The following is a 15,106-nucleotide window of genomic DNA, read 5'->3' as shown; positions in this document are numbered from 1 at the left end:
GTCCACATGATGGGAAACAGGAATAAAAAAATTCCAGTTTAACTCAGAAAAACAAGGGAGGCTTTGAAAGTTCTGTTAATAAAGAAACTGATTATAACAACCTGCCTCCAAGACAGCCCACAGTAATTCCAGTTTACTGGTATCTGCATACTCCTGAGTACTTCTTCATAGTATACCAGTTTGCCTGTGTGGCCAACAGAATATGACAAAATGTATGCCACTTCCAAGATTAGATAATAAAATACTGTGGTGTCCATTATATTCTCCCTCTTTTGCTGTCTTTCTTTTACATCACTGATTCTTAGGGAAGACATGTCATGGGCAGCCCTATGGAGATGCACACGCGATGAATGGCAGCCTCCTACCAATAACTACCTAAGTGAGCTTGGGAGCAGATCTCCCCTCCACAGAAAATCTGCAGATACTACAGCCTCACTCAGCAGCTTGACTGACACCATATGAAAGACCCTGAATGTAACCATGCAGCAGAATTCATGATTCCTGACCTTCAAATTCTATATGAATGATCAATTTTTGTCCAAAAAATTGTCAATATGTCCAAAGTAGTAAGTTTTGGGAAAATTTGTTTTTCTGTGATAGATTACTACTATGATTATAGATAGACTTGATAATGTAATATTATTCATGCATCAGTAAATTAAATTCTGAGTTGATTAGAACAGAAAAATATAAGAGATACAAACACAAATTTTAGTCATTTACTATGTATTTTTTCTCCTGACATTTGCTTTTTATGCATTTCCTGGTTAATGACCCAGGTATTCTTCGAGGAGAGGTCCTATTTTTATTCTTTAATTTTTTTTTATTTTATAAAATCTTAAATCATCAAGCAACTTGTCCAATATCATACAATTAGTAAGTAATGATCCAAAATCCAAACCCTTTGTTTTTTATATACATAAATATTTGAAGAATGAAAAAACACCTGTGCACATTTCATGAGTTATTATAATTTCCTACTAAATAATCTACCTTACCTTTAAGAAAATTTGGAAATATTCTAAATTAAGCCTAAGAACATTTTTCCATGTAGTTCCCCAATAAATAGAATCAAAGAAAGATATTTCAGAAAATTCATGGATTGGTATACTTCACTAGTCCAGATGTAGTTAAAACTTTTATAGTGCAAATATTTGAAAAAACTATCTTTAACTTACCTTTTCCAGACTTGTATGTATGGGTGACTTGTGAAAAGTGTTTGCTTTTGACCTCTTTTAAGGTTTCCACCATTAAAAGCCTTAGAAAAAACACTCCAGGTGAAAGTTTGAATTCCTGAAATGGGATTCACCTGAACACAGTTTAAAAAAAAAGTCTTTACAATAGATTCAAGCAAGGATAGAATAAACACACAAATGGGATGAAAGGTAAAAAAAAAATGAGACAAGCTGTTAGCAAGTAACAGCAACATTCACAAAACTTAATTTATAAAGTAAGCATGTGGTTAAAAACTGCGTTCAACATTAATACCTAGTCTAAAACACCATCAGATTGTTTTAAAGCTGTATTTTTATTAAGGAGTCAGTGTAGCCTGAACTGGCCTGCCTGGGCATATTTTCCACACCCTGCCCTTTATGGACCATATGACCTTGGGAACTTTTTACCATTTACTTCATCTCAAAAAGGGGATGATAAGGATGCCTAATTCATAAGTTATTGTAAAATTTAAATGAATCAAAATATGCATATTGTTTTCAAGAGTGCTACATATCTTCTGAAATGTATACAAAGCTGGAAGATAGCGGAGTGGTGTTTTCAGGGCAACCGTGTTTTTTGTTGCCTCTGGTAACACATGTAATCAAAGTTTGACGGAGACACAGAATCATATAGAAATTAATTGCTCCCGGAGGACTACTACTAGCAGATCTATGAGTTAGATTTCACAGATGATCATAAAACTACGTCAGTTATAGCTCCATGAAACAGAATAAAAGTCATTTCTGTTTACATTTTGTGCCTTACATGCCTCACAGAACCCACCCTAGTCCTGAGGGGGAACATACAAATGCAGACACACAGTGGATCTCTAGGAGACTATAAGAACATTTCTACTGTTCTCTAAGGGAACTATAAAACAATACTTAAGCACAAAAATTTTTGTCATGAATAATCTTTTGTCCATGTATTTCCTCTTCATTGTTTTTGACATTTTCAGCAAATAATATTCAGACATCTGCAGAAATTGAGAAATGATTCAAAATTCAATGTTATTTCAACCTGAAGCCCTCCATGGTCTAGGGAATATATGTCATTGGTGAAAGTTGCTTGAATTTTATTTATAAAAATCTGCCTTGGTCTTGCTATAAGGGTTCTAAATATAACTTCCTAGAAATGGTGTTAAAATGCAGAGGTAATACATGTATGAACAATATTTCTTCTGCTCTAGGCAGAGTTCTTCTGTTGTCCTACTGTTTTCCATCAGTATTTTTCAGCATACTATTGCTAGCATGGAATATCCATTCTTGACTGGAAGATAAAAGTTTATCTTTCAAAAATATCATAGATCTTCGGAGAGGAAAATGCTAACTGGGTAACCGAAGAGTGTTGGTGAGGTAGACAATCTTTGAAAACATATTAAGGAGAAACTTTCTAAAAATGGAGCTGTTTACTAAAAGAATAAAATTAGCTAGCTCTCATAAAAGTATTTTATAAGAGTTTTATTATCACCATCCTACTGTACAAAACCTACATGGTAGGTATTAACATTTTTTCTTTTATATATGAAAATATTGTATCTTAGAGTAAATGTATTTCCAGAAGGTCACTCTTGATGTAGTTACTATTCAAACACAAGTTGATACAAAAGCCTCTGAAACAACACATAACTCTGCCTCTGAAAGCTTAGACATGGAGGAGAGGAGGTAGGAGGTCGCTGAAAATTCTTAAAAGAAAAATGACAACGGGTAAGTGGAGCTTTGAAAGATGCTACTTTGGCCTGGTAGCTCAGTTGGTTAGAGCATTCCTGATATGCCTAGGTTGTGGGTTCAATCCACCATCAGGGCACATACCAGAATCAACCTATGAATGCGTAAATAAGTGCAATGACACGTCTGTCTGACTGCCTATCTTTCTTTCTTTCTCTCTGTCTCAAATAAATTAAAAAAGATCAGCATGCTGGCCATTCCCAAGACTGCTAAATGATGAAAGAATGAAAATATGAATAAAAAATAGTACAGCACCTTTCACACTTTGATTTCTGTAACAAAAGTTTTAATAGCAGGATTGATTGAGAGACTTAGTGCACATATACCATGCTAAGCACCTTACCTATATTATCTTAGAGCCTCCTACCCTATCCACTGGGGTAAATACTCTTTTGGTCCTTACTTTGCAAGTGAAGAAACTAAGATTTCAAGACTTTAAGTAACATGTGTGGACTGCACAGTAAGTCAGGAAATTTGGTGTCAAAACCAGTCATGTCTGAATATTTAGGGCCTATGTTGTCAATCACCCAACTATGTTCATCGGATTACTTTATATTCATACTCTCTTTTGAATCACACAACCACCTTTTATAATACGTAGTGACTAATGTAAAAACTGAAACTCAAAAAAATTAAGACTTAAAATTCAAAACCAAATTTGATCATACTGATGAGTAAAGGCATATGAAACATGCACAAAAGATAAAAGTACTTTCGAAGCAAATAATTTCCCAGAGACATGTCTAATCTCCCTGCTTTGTTGAAAGATTATTCTCAATTATAGGCTGAATATTCCAGTGTGCTGTTTTCAATACTGAGGAGTTGTGTGCTTTTCATGAAGACCATTTTTGATTTAGAATTTGAGGGCTTCTAGGTACTTCTCATTGATGAGTTCACTGAGAACAGCATTTGTGAAATAGCAGAATTAATCCACATTTTGTTGGTTTTATTACAAAAGAAAAATAATTTAACACATGCATTGTAAATTACGTCTTTCTCAAATTGATTTAATATTTATTGCACTAATGATTTCCATATAAAAACCTATAACAGACTATATTAGTTTTGCATAGATTTATACTGCCTATCACACATTGGGAAATATAATACATAAATATATAATTCCATAACAAGACCTATTATCAGTGACAATGAGAATGTTCAAGGAGAATATAAATAGGGAAAGGAAAAGAATACTCCCCAAAAGGGATATGATAAGATTCAGTTGACATCAGAAAGGGGTAGATCAACAGTAGAAGAAGGCAGATGGTATCCCCTCTCACTCTTGTTGGTGGTGAAGATTTTCCTTGTGCTCATCAAATGGGCAATTATTTCTCTCCTTTTTGGACATCAGAAGAACCAGGGAAGTTGGTACAACACACTGTGCTGTGGCTGACAGATGAGTCAGGAATTCGTACCCCTCACTGGTATGGTAATTTTCTTTGACATCCTCTATTAACAGCAGTGAATGGCCAGAGACTCATGCAGACACCTGACACAACATTTTCTTGACTGTCATTTGTCCTAGAAGTGTAAGGCTGTTTTTTTTCTTTTTCTTTGCTTGTTTTTATTGTTGAATTCAAATTTTAAACTACAAGATTAACATATATAATATGAAACTTTAAAATCTGTTAACATAAAAGTGAGGTATAAAACAAAAATTAAGACAAATATAAATTAATATTATCATATTCCAAAAGTCTTTATGAAATGGTAATATATTCAAGTTGTCTTTCTACTTCCTACAACCATAGCAGATATAATAACAGATTTTCTCACTGATTTAATCTTGAGCCTGGGCTAGATAGTAACTTCCAGATTTCTAATATTGGCTCAGTTAATAAACCTCATTTGCTGTTTCTGCTATAGAGCATGCCAAAGTAGCCAAACACATGTTTGGCCTAATATAATTACATAGCAAAATTTTGGGTTGTAAAATTATGGAATAATTGTCAGTGAAGTTTGGGAGTAACATAGAATTGATAACTTTTTATGTCAACCCGGCAGTTCTTTCCTTTTATACAAAACTGAGGACATCTTTTTATTGCTGAATCACAGTCAGCAAACAAACAAACACACATACAGTTCTAGGTTCCTGCAGCAAACAGTTTACAAACATAGATATTCTACATATTATAGGTATTTAATATCTAGGTGTTGGGAACCACCCTGCCTGATTTCAGAATGTGTAACCCCCCATGACTAAGGCTGAGAAAAAAGACCTTGGGACCATAAGACACTAAGAAGACAAAGCTTATCTTCCTAGCAAGGGCGCTGCCTCTGCCCCCTTTACCTCACCCTGCTTGGCCCCAGGTGGGTGACTGGTTAGCCAATGATGGGTAAGATTTCTCAAGGGAGAGATGACCTAAGACAGGCATGGTCATGATGGGGCCATCAGGGAAGGACTTGGGGGCCTATAGAAAAAGAGGGTGATGGGCCCATACCCCTCAGCTTGGACATAGCCTGAGTCCTCATTCTGTGTGTAAAAATTCTCCTTGGCTGCCTTATTTCTCCCACCTGACTTAAGCCTGAAAAAATGCCAGAGGGCAGTGTAGCCCTGGGCAGGAACAGCAGTTCCCTGGGGTGATCAAGCCTAAGAAAGAATGCATAAAATCCTGTGAAACCTGCTTTGCTAAGAATGCCTTAAATTTTCTGATGAGGGTACAAGCATAAAATGAGTTTGTTTCCCAAAGTTTTATGACCCTTTAGCTATCTGACCCTGATTCAGCATAAGCCATCATAGTTCTTTGAATGTTATCTATCGTTTGATCATTGCTATCTGACAATGATTGGTGAGCTTTACCTGTATTCCTGTGCAAATTGAACTCAATAAAAGCCCATTGAGGAACAGGCTCAAGGCCCTTCTCCTCTGAGAGACTGGCCACATTTCCTCCCCAAGCAGATCATGTCTTGGTAGACTTATTCTTATCTACAATGGCTGGCGGGGCTGTTGGACCAAGCTCCCCCACATCTAGGTATTCAATGTTTGTGCTGCTAGGGAGTAAGGGAATGTTTGAGAATATCTTTCAAATACATTTAAAAAATAGCCAAAATGAAAAACAACTAAATTTACAAAGTTTAAAGATAAGAAATAATTGTCTAAAGCAAAATAGATTTTTAGAAACCATGATGCAAATGTGCTAGATCAGGTGAGGAAAATTAAGCCTAATGGCAATGAACATAGATACCAATCAGAGGTGCTAATTAAAAAAAAACATATATATATAATATATATTATTTAATAATAAAGAATGTGAATACTGCTCCTTCAAGGAGTAAGTTCAGCCTTTTAAATAATTCATTTCTTTCTTTTCTTTGTAACTGTCTGAGTTATAAAAGCTCCTGGAATGTGATGGTCAATATCTGACTCCATTAGAATCAAGGTTCTGGGGTTCAGGCTGTGCATGTATGAGTCTCAATTCCTTAAGAACAATTCTGCATCTTGGAGTGCTTTCTCTTACACAAGGACCAGTAGAGTTAGAATTGACATAAGTAGCTGGAAGGAACTAAATAAGAAGGGGAATATGAAAAGGGAATGACACTCTTTTTGAAATACCAAATTTGAACAAATGCAAAGAAAGTGAATTACCTCTGTAATTCTCAGTAAAAGAAAGTTTATTGTATTTTTCCTTGTCATTTTAATGTGAAAAATATAACACTGACAGTTATAAGTACTGACTCTGGACCTACACTGAAAAGATTTGAGTCCTAGTTTCTCAACTCTCTTGCTTTAGGCAAAATTCTTAAAATTTTTTACCTTAAGTTTATTCATTTTTAAAGTGGCAGAAACAGTATTCTACCTTGTAAAACTGTTAAATGAGATTATGAAAAATATTGTACTTAGCACAATATACGGCACATAACAAATGTTCAATAAATATTTGCTATTGATAATACTATTGTATAAAATTTATAGCAAATTCCTCATTTCCTCTGAACCCACTTTATCGCATTCCTCATCCACTTGAAGGATTAAATTTCCATAGTTTTAATACTTTTTCGACCCATTGTTTTGTCCCTGTTTGCAGATTCATACTCTCTCTTACATCTATTTTTTTCTCATGTTTCCACATTCATTCTCCATTCTAGTTGCAAACTGTCCCTGGGTAGGCAGCTATTCATGTAACCCCCAAACCCTCCCCATTAAGAAAAGATTAATCCTTCACTTTCCCCATCTTCTATGGGTGTGGGTATGTGCTGCTTGGTAGGCAGGAATCCAGAGTACAGATAAGTTCATGGATAGAACCATCCAGAAGGGAGAAGGATGCAAAAAAATTAAATAAGCATTACAAAAAAATTAAAATAAGAAAGGTATATTTAATTATGCTATAACAACAACCATGATAAAATGCAAAGTTCAAAGCAGCAAGTATTAATTTATTTCTTGCTCAGGATTCAGAGCCATCTTGGGTAGCACAGGGTTGTGCTTGACATTGTTTTTAATCAGGGAACCAGGCTGATGAAACATCCACATTCAGAACTTCAATTGTTACCATTTGTAGAGAAAAGGAACAGTAATTGGGTAGAGGTAATGCAAGATACTTCAGCTCCTTTTTCTTAACGAGAACAAAGCACATGCTTACACCTAATTGCAAGGGAGCTCAGAAGTTCTATACTACTATTTGTCTAGAATATTAGTAAACAGCCCAATGACTACAAAATTTTAAATCCATTTAATAGTAATTTAATGAATTGTTATATTCATCTTTTCAGACAAAAAAAAACTTGCCTATATTAGTTATACAATAAATGCTTTTGTAATGAGTAAATAAATAATGTCATATATCCTATTAGAAATATAAATCCAATGTTGATTATGGTAATAGATGCAATATATAACAATAATAGAATTCACAGTTTTAGAAGAAGTTACTTACCTAGAATATTTATTCACACACTCCTTTGTTTTTATATTTTTAAAAACTAAAATTCTTCAGTTCCAACCTTGAGATTATTAAAGTTTTCTCTGAAGTCATTTACCATGCAATGTAATATAAAGCACTCTTGGGACTTTGCCAAAGCTTGCTGTTGAAATCTGAAATTGCTCTAGATTTAAATTGCTAACTTGATAGAGGAGAACACTTACATTCAAAGCTGTTAATCATGTGCACTGTAGTATTATGAAGGCATTTAATGTTTTTTCCCTGTGGGATATTAGGTGTCATGTTAGCATATTTTGATCATTATTTTGAGTGCATGTTTTAATGTTCTCCTCTCCCCACCAATGCCCACCTCCTTTGCTTGTAGTACAACCTCTGTGTGCCTGTTTCATCTCTGGGGGAAATTACCTCATAGTAGAAGTATTGAATTTCTACTGTGGCTTCATTCCAATAGGTTTTAGACTCATATATTTGACCTGATTGAATGAGTCATGAATGAATAGAAACATACTGAAGGTACCATGAGTGGATGTTGAAAACTATTATGATGAAAAGCAATTACTGTGCTATAACAAAAAGCTTCTTTACTTAGGATTCCTGAATATATCTCAGTTATAGGGAAATAAGAAATATAATGAAAGAGAAAGAAAATCAAAACACTTTTTCTTAAATATTGTGTTAATAAAACCTGTAGTACAACAAAAAATTTAAAATGAGCACTTTCATAAATGTAGAATTGTCTCTGAGATTCTATACTGCAACACTATTTTGTTGACTTAATAGTTATACTTGATATAGCTGTTATTTAATTTCTTATTATTCCTTCTGAAGAATAGGCTATAAACAAAACCTGCTAAAACCTGAAGAATACTTATAATTTTTTCTCCTTGTAAGTCTAGAAGTAAGGAATAGACAATTCAGGACAGGATAAAAGTTGGAAAATAAATTGCTTTCCTTGTCTTCATCGAGTTCTCTTCTGCATTTATCAAATACCAGGTACTTTCTTTTTATTAACATTGGACTCTTTTACTCTGCCCAGTTCCCTCAAAAAATGACATTTCCCATTAAAATGTTTATAATCTATCTTTTTTCTCCCTTTCCCTGTAGACTCTCCTTCTCAAATGTGTCTGAAAATCTAAATCACAACATATTGATGACTGGTGGTATCATTAGTTGTTATTATTTCCATAATTAATTTACTAAGGACATTTGTAGTTTTAGTCTAAATATGAAAGGGATAAAAATATTTTCAATTGTGAAGTTTGTAATCTCTGATTTCTAAGGATTGGGCTTCTTGCTCACAGGTTAAGCCCCCAAGGGTTTCATGATTCTGAATTATCTAGGAATTAGGGATAAAGGAATATTGAAGAAAGCAGAAGCTACTTGGATCTATATAATGTAGACTGAATCAAAGAGGACAGTGAGAAGGGACTCTGAGAAGCTTACAGTAGAACAGTTGTGAAATATATATGAAAGAGAGAGAGAGGCTATCAACAGTCACATCAGCAATCAAAGGGGCAACTACAAACGGAGTCATTAAAAGATGGTAATGAAAAACTGGGAACAATTTTATGCCAGTAATTTAGATACCTGCATTTTTTGTGGTAAAAATTGTGAGTCATGTACTAGGAAGCCACAGTTTTCCTTAGCTGATAACACTTTTTACATTCCATCAGCTGAGCAGGCAAGTTCTACTTGTTATATATCCTTGCCACCTGAGAGCTGTCAGTATCTTAACTTTACCAACTCAAATGGGTGTGTACAGATATAGCATTGTGACTTTAATTTGTGTTTCCTTGATTTTAATGAGATTGAGTACTTTTTCATGCATTTATTGGTAATTGGAATAGTCTTTTCTGTGAAGTGCTAAATCTTGTCTCTGGTCCTTTGTTAACTGAGATACCTGTCTTTCCTTTATTAGTTTGTAGAAATCTTTTTCATACAGTACTTCCTCCTTATCCACGGTTTCAGTTTCCATGGCTTCAGTAACTGTGGTCCACCCAGGATTAAAAATATTAATTGGAAAATTACAAAAATACATAATCCATACATTTTTAGTTGAGCATTGTTGTGTGTAGCATGTGAAATTTAGTGTTGTCCTGCTTTGTCCTGCCAGGGCATGAACGATCCCTTTGTCCTGCGGTATACACTCCATGCTCATTAGTCACTAGTAGCCTTCTAGTTTACCAGGACTTCATCTGTCATCATATTTACAGTATTGCATGCTTGTGTTCAGGTCACCCTTATTTTATTTAATAACAGCCCCAAAGCACAAAGCTAGTCATGCTGGTAATTTGGGTATGCCAAAGAGAAGCCTACATTGCTTCCTTTAAGCAATGAACAGGTCAAAATACTTAACGAAAGAAAAAGATTACATGCTGAGGTTGCTAAGGAAGATCTATGATACGAATGAATTTTCTGTCTGTAAAATTGTAAAACGGGAAAAAAGAAATTTATGTCAGTTTTGCTGATGCACCTGAAACTGCAAGAGCTATGGCCATAGTGCATGATAAGCACTTAGTTAAGATGGAAAATGGATTAAATTTGCGGCAGAAAGACATGAACAGAAAATGTGACAGCAGCATGTACCAGAAAACATTGTACCAGAAAACACTGAGGCCATACAAGGACTTTGGCAAGAGATCCCCTGTAATGAGTGACCACATTCACATAACTTGTATTACAGTGCATTGTTAGAATTGTTCTTTTTTATCATTAGTCATTGTTGTTAGTCTTTTACAGCTTCTAACTTATAAATTAAACACACATAATAGGTATGTATGCATAAGACAAAATATAGTGTAGGTAGGATTCAGTACTGTCCACAGTTTCAAACAACTGCTTGGCATCTTGGAACATATCTCCCATGGTACAAGGAGATCTCTATATTCTGGATAAAAGTCCTTTGTGAGTTATAGTCAGTATTAAAAGTATCTTTTCTAATTTGGACATTGTCTTTTCATTCCCCAAATTGTATGTTTTGATGAACAGAAGTTCCTAATTTTATGTAGTTCATTTTATCAGTGATTTTATTTAGAGTTACTATCTTTTATATACTGTTTGGGAAATCTGTCTATTCCAAAGTCATGAAAAGATTTAGATTACACTTTTTGGTATTTAAAAACCACATTGAATTGATTTTTGTTTATGATATAAGGAAGGAGCCAATATTAATATTTTTCTATACTGATTATTCTTTCCTAACCACTCTGTAGGGCCACCGTTACAACAAATTAAATGCCTTCATACATGTGAGATTATTTCTGGAGTCTCTATTCTGTTTCATTGGTCTATGTTTCTATCCCTGTGCAATTACCATAGTACCTTTATTACCATAGGTTTATAATAAAACCTTATGCTAGGAGGTTTAAGTGTTACAATGTTTTTTTTTTTTCAAAATTATCTTGACTATCTTCCTATATTATAATATAAATCTAAGAATTAGCCTTTCAATTTCTCTGATTTAAAAAATAATTGGAGAGTTTGTTTGGAGATTTAGTTAATAGGTCAAATTTCGGAAAGCAAAATTTTTGTTGATACTGCATCTTTTAATCATCAATCATTCTATTTTATTATATTTATTCAGTTTTTTTTTCTAATTTTATTTTATTTTAGTTTAATTTTCTATAATTTTAACTGATGTTTCATAACAGTGGCCTGACACCTCTTTTTATAAAATCATTCCAAATATTTAATTGGGATTGCTATACTTTCCTAGAAAAGCTGATGCTGAGTTGATGCTGAGACACAAAGTACGAGGAAAAGCCATCAGGACAATGGACGATGGGGAATGAGGTGATCTGTGGGAGAGATTCAAGCTACTAAAAAGGCTTGAAGAAGAGGGAGATTGTGGCAAATTAGGAAACTGAAAGTATTTTAGTATGACTCAAAAATAGTACAGTTTGATTGGTTATACCAATATAAATTATTTGGATATAATTATTCAAATGTTCATAATTATTATTTGACACGAAAACTGTTTTGTTAAAGAACATAATAGTATCTTTCTCAATGTTCAAGTTATTCTGTGAGAGCTATTTGTAGTAAGGAATATATTTAGGTATTTTTAAATATAAAACAAAAAAGAAAAGAATGTATTGCTGTCTTGCTGAATTAAATGGTAACTTCATGAGTTCTAATATACTTTGTGTATTTTTCTAAGCACTTAAATTACTAAGAGAAAAGCTTTTATGTCCTTGTGATAAGAGACTATCTAACTTAATAATGTATAATATATAAATACATGGCACTTACAAAAATAAAGTATCTCTAAATTTAAGCTGTGTTAATAAAAACAACATTTAAAGTATTTAAGGCCAAGATCATAAAATATTTTGGGGGAATATATTTAAAGATGTACAGATACACTAAGAAGTTTCACCTAGATTGAGAAATTAGATTAATTGTAATGGTGAGGAAATGCTAAATTCTTGCTCTGAGTTTAACTTCTAAATTTATGTCACATAATTATCCATTTCTTTATTACTTTGAAAAAGAGGAAATAATAGTTTTCTGAAAAATGAGAATATTGGTAAAGAAAATAGATGTGGATTCAGGAGTATAAGAACAATGCTGCAAAGGATATGACATCTTGGAAAGTAAAAAAACAAAATAAACAAACAAAACCCCTGCATTAGTCTCAGCGTGAGCACACACAGCTGTAGGAAACAAAATTGCATAAATGGGAAGGAGTATGAGGAAGCCTGGGACCTAGCTTGGTGACAAAAGATACCCATATGGATAGGCAAATTTGAAATATTTTAGATTTAAAAAGTAATACAAAGTAGTTTGCCATATATATTCCAAATGAAATAGACAATGTCTTAGGGATGTATTTATGGGACATAGACTGCGGCTAAGAGGAAGGCACTTATGTTTGATAAGCATTTGGTGCTGTGATATATGTGTCTTATGACTTTATAGCAAAGGATCACCGGTTTGAATTCCCACAGGTCAACAGTCATTGAAAATCATTATGGTTGTTCCAAATCTTGTGAACTGCAGCAGCAGCTGACCTTCTGTTTTCATCAAATGCCCTAAACAGATGTCAGTACTGTTTGATGAAATGAAATGGACTTGGAGTAAGGCGACAATTCCAGTGGCAGCTTTGCTGCAAATTAGCTGTTTGGCCTTAGGCAACCCACATGGACTCTGTAGACTTTGTAACTGTGGAATGAGAAAATCTCTTGTTAATTTTTAAGTATAAAATTAAGAAATCTAATTGCAAATTGTCAAACCTGTAGAAGCACAATTAGTACAGTCAGGAAATTCATTTCACTCTCAAGCTACTCTTTTTAGAACACTGGTTGAGGTCCTTCCTCTGTTAAGTGGATTGCAGAGCAAGGGACACTTTGGGGCAATGTGCAGCCTTACTGAGGTGGCTTTAATGGTAACCTGTGTCACCTGACCAGTCTTAATCGAAGACTGATGAAGCCACCTGGTTTCAAAATCATCTCTCCTCATCCAAAAGCTGGTGTTTTCAGCATTCCATCGTTTCAGCCAAGCTCATGTTTATAATATACTTATAATTTTAAAAAATGCAAATGGATGGCCTGTCCTACTCTATTCATACCAGCCAAACACAGGGAATCTGCAAAGGCTCAGGCCCAGGTGAGACTTGAAACCCTTCTCAGGGAATGACCTGAGATCATCTCCAGTCTGCAAGCCTATCTTTCACAACAGGCGTGTGTTAATTAAATGTTTATCCCCATTTTACTTATGTTCTCTTCTTACCCTGCTTGCTCTATTTTCCACTCAAACCAAGTTTACTGACTAGAAATTCTCATTAAAAATTAACTACTACAATAAATTCTCTCAGAGGGACTTGTTTTATTTTCAGCCTACTCTTGATGGGAGTGCTGGAGGTAGAATGGACTGCTATTTTCTTGTTGCAGAGTCACCAATTCAATTGTAAATTCCATCTACCAGGAGTCCTGAAACTATTTGAAAAACTCTTCAAATAATAAACCAATGGGAGATTAAAGCACATAGAAACAATCAGAGCCCTTCCAAGAGATTAAGCATGTTCTTCACATAATCTCTCAAACCATAGGTCTCTAAGAATCTTAGGGGTGTTGCCTGAGTCATATCAAATATAGCTAAAGGTGGAGAAGTTACTGTTATGAAAAAATGTGGATGTAGCTTTCATACAACTAAGTGAAAATTGAAATACATTATAGACTCTAAAGTTCTTGAGAAAATGTTTCAGCAGAGATACTACCATATTTGACTGAAAATGAGAGAGTACAAAAGGGCAGGACCCTTTGGACACTCAAAACACTGTAGGTGCAAAGCAGGTTGATGAAACTATTCAGCTGCAAACACATACAGACCATGTTTTACAGTTCTATTATGGACTTTGAGTGACATGGGAGCAGCTATTCAGAATGTTTATTTTCCAAAGGTTTAAAAAAATGAACTGTAATTTTTTTACATTGGCAAAATTCACTGGAAGAACTAGTGGTAAGGAAGGTCTTGTTTGCAGAGATCTTCATATCATTCTGAGAAGAGTATAGTCAGTACTTTCTGAGGGAAAGGGTTTATTTTAGGGCCTCCCTTGCTAATGCAGCAGACAGAGTAGGAAGTGTAGAAAATGACAACTAAGCAGACTTTTGTGACTGATAGTTATTACAAAAGACTATTTGAAAACACTGATTTTGTAAAATGTTTACTAACAGTATGCTTTTCTGCAGAAATCTCCCCAGGGCAAGATATCAGTAATAGCACAACTGCAGTGTGATTTGTAGATGTGATTTGTAAATCAAAGCCAGAACTCTTTTTCTGGGACAAATGGGACTAACCACCATAACTATTATCGAAGCTTTGTTCTCTGGGTTAGGGTCAGTGCCTCTTAGCACTAAGAGTAGTGTTTTTGAGGTAGTTGTATAGTTTATTAGATTTTTATTGGTTTGAATGAGTCACCAAATAATTTATTATTTGAATTCTATGTAGTGGTGTAATTAGCTAACATATGAATTAAATCATCCTTATATAAAAATCATCAATGTCTACTTATCACATTCAAGATTACATATTTAAAAATCTATAAAATTTTATACTATTGTATAAAATAGTAACTACCTATAGTGTTATGTTTCACTGATTGTATTCCAACTTCACTGTTTTGTGGGGTTTTGTTTGTTTACTTTGTTTTTCCAAATGGTTGACTTCTCACTTGAGGATTATTAGACAATATAATTTTCTCTGGCTGAAATGTTCTGATGTATTATTTATTTACTTATTCATTTATCTATTTATTTGTTTTTTAACTCTCGATTTAAATTT

Source organism: Phyllostomus discolor, chromosome 5 (assembly GCF_004126475.2).
Source record: "Phyllostomus discolor isolate MPI-MPIP mPhyDis1 chromosome 5, mPhyDis1.pri.v3, whole genome shotgun sequence".
Classification (NCBI taxonomy): domain Eukaryota; kingdom Metazoa; phylum Chordata; class Mammalia; order Chiroptera; family Phyllostomidae; genus Phyllostomus; species Phyllostomus discolor.
Note: the sequence above shows the minus strand (reverse complement) of the source record.